This window comes from Triticum aestivum, chromosome 2B (assembly GCF_018294505.1).
Source record: "Triticum aestivum cultivar Chinese Spring chromosome 2B, IWGSC CS RefSeq v2.1, whole genome shotgun sequence".
NCBI lineage: Eukaryota > Viridiplantae > Streptophyta > Magnoliopsida > Poales > Poaceae > Triticum > Triticum aestivum.
In genome coordinates, this window is record NC_057798.1 from 15,343,157 (window position 1) to 15,345,866 (window position 2,710).

A 2,710-nucleotide genomic window follows, 5' to 3' on the forward strand; every position below is an offset into this window, starting at 1 on the left:
GTTTGTTCACTTATTTTCAGTTCATATGTAGCCCATATTGAAATATTCAAACATATAATTCGGAACAGAGGGAGTAGTTTCCTTCCTGATCCATTATAAGCTGCATTACTGAGTGGCGGTAGCAGGTAGTGCCACTTCAGACGATGTTATTCGCTATCTAAGATGAGCAGGTGGACTGTTTGATCTGATAAAGCATATACTTCCCCGTCCAGAAATACATGTCGCTCAAACGGATGTAGCTACAACTAAAATACATCTAGATACATCAGTACGGGCGACAAGTATATCCGGACAGAGGTAATACAAGTTTACTTTACATTAATTGAGATTCGCAATACATTTAGTTCAATGTTATACATGAAAACATCCATTTGTTTCCCCACAAAAAAAAAGAACACATCCGTTTGTCATGCATAGAAAAAGATACAACTATAGTCACATTACACGAGTTTGGAAATAAAATTAGATTGGCACTCCTCTTCGCTTCCTCCCTGGTATGGCACTACCTTCAAGTGTGACCTGAGCATGACTTGTAACAAAACAAGCAAATGAATTATGAGGTGGCATCCTTGATTCCCATGAAATTAGCATAAAGTCTTGTTCCGGTCTAAGACTAGGATCTGATAGAAGTTGCCCAAATGTCATACTTGGTGATTCCTTCTTCATTGAAGCATAAACAGTATAAGGTGTCATGCTAAGTGGATGCAAAGCAAAGTCTGTTATGTCCACTGGATGGCCTTGTTCCATAAGCATGCTTGGGTGCGCACCATACATGGCGAGATTTCTTCTAACGTATCTTAGCCCCTTGTGCAATATGCAACGCCAAAACTGAATATCGAGTTTCCTCCTCAACACATCCGCAAACATATTTGCTGCGAGAAGTGAACCATGTGTACCGTGCAACCCCTTGGCAAATTCATCTGCTAGCTGTACTAGCCTTGGATGTTCTGCAGGGTCTACACTTCCGAATGCCAGAGTCTTGAAAAGGTACCTCAACTCATCATAAGATAGAACAATTAAGAAAATCGGCTTTACCGTTCCAAATCTAGCTAGTCTTTGAAGCCTACTAATGATGATGATCTTGCTTCCTCTGCCCTTTCTTATGACGAATGAGTGAAACTTTTTCCAGTCATCATCACCTACATCAGAAGCAAATTCAATAACTACTAACATCATCCCAAACATGGTCCTTCAAGTGTAGAACAGACGGGAAGCGTGTGCGAACTCTGTCGTCGCCACACGCATGAGCAACCAAAGTTTTCTTCCCAGTTGCAGAAGCACCTATGATCGGAAGAATATCCAGTGCATGACCACCGGTAAGGTCATTGTGCTGCAACAAGAAGCTCAAGAGCTTCTGCTTCTCAGCATGCCGGCTGAACATGAAGTTGTCGGTGTAAAGATAAACATCATAGGGCCTACGAACCATGCGCTCACATCCGCCCAAAAGTACAATGAATTCTGCCATGTTAGCTATAGCAATTTCTAAGCTTTCCAAGGTAGTATGTGACTTGAGGTGCATGGCCGTGTCAGTTGTCCGAGAACGCTTGGGTAAATACAAGCAGCTGGTAGATGAGTCGTTGCTAACCTCGTTGAAACCTACACCGTCTTGGAGAGTTTGGTACCTCAAGGTGTCCAGCTCGTGGTATCCACGGTACATGGCCTCGGAAAGCTTCTTGGGCTGCATCATCATCCCTGAGTTGGTTATGTACCGTGCATCCGCCTCCTCGACGATGGTGGCAGCTCTTATCAGGAGGTGTTGCAACCTCTCCACCACCATCTTCTCCTCTAACTTCGCATGGATGGAGGAGTGGTACTTTTTCATCAGGAAGGAGATGAACCGGCTCACTAGTTCACCTGTAACTGCAGATATGGCAACCTCCATGGATTGATGAGGGAACTGTTGGTCTGACTCTCTAGAAAGATTACTGCAAACACTTCCTTTTTTAACTGAATCCCTCTACCAACTCCTACAGTGGCTCGTCGAAATATAGAAAAGTTTCTAGCGATGACTAAACCATTGACTACGACGAGTTCAAGTGTGTGATCACACTGACACTTTTTTTTATCTAAACGTCCAAACATGCTGACAAGGACAGGCCAACTTTCTATTATTACCTTCTGCTGGACTCAACGACCTCTAGAAGTTTGACCTTGGAAACTGTTCTAGGATTAGAAGGGCGTGTGTGATGGTAAATGTTGCATTTGTATTGCAAAAAATTTAGCAGCATATAATATAAGTAAATGAAAATGAAAATCATGGTAACTCACATGCGGCACCAACATACTGTGAGTAACATTCCTAAAAATGCAGAAAATCTGAGTTTTGAAGATGTCTTACTGTCTAGGTTTTTTTTTGGGTATGGTGAACTTTTATCAGATTCATGCAGGTATTGGACAGCTGTCAAATATTCTTTCATTCAAAAGTAATTCTCTGACATTAGATACACATTTGTTTATTCAGATTAATTTATATATTTGTGCATATTTACTTATTCAGATTCAAAGGAGATGTTAGATACTTGTCAAAGTTGACATTTGGATTGGCTTCCGTACATCCAAGAAAAAAATCGCGGCGGGAAGCTACCGTCCTGATTGCAATTCTCTGGCATTGAAACAATGTGAGCCCTTTATCTTGGTCACTGTTGAGAAACGCAATTCCCTCGGTTACTAATCTCTCAAAATACTCCCTCCGTCCCAAAATAAGTGTTTC

The 2,710-nt window shown here is 41.7% G+C and overlaps 1 pseudogene; it reads right to left on the minus strand.

Moving 5' to 3' along the window:
- Positions 1–462: 462 nt before the first annotated feature.
- On the minus strand, positions 463–1,882 carry LOC123038758 (uncharacterized; annotated as a pseudogene).
- Positions 1,883–2,710: the final 828 nt, after the last annotated feature.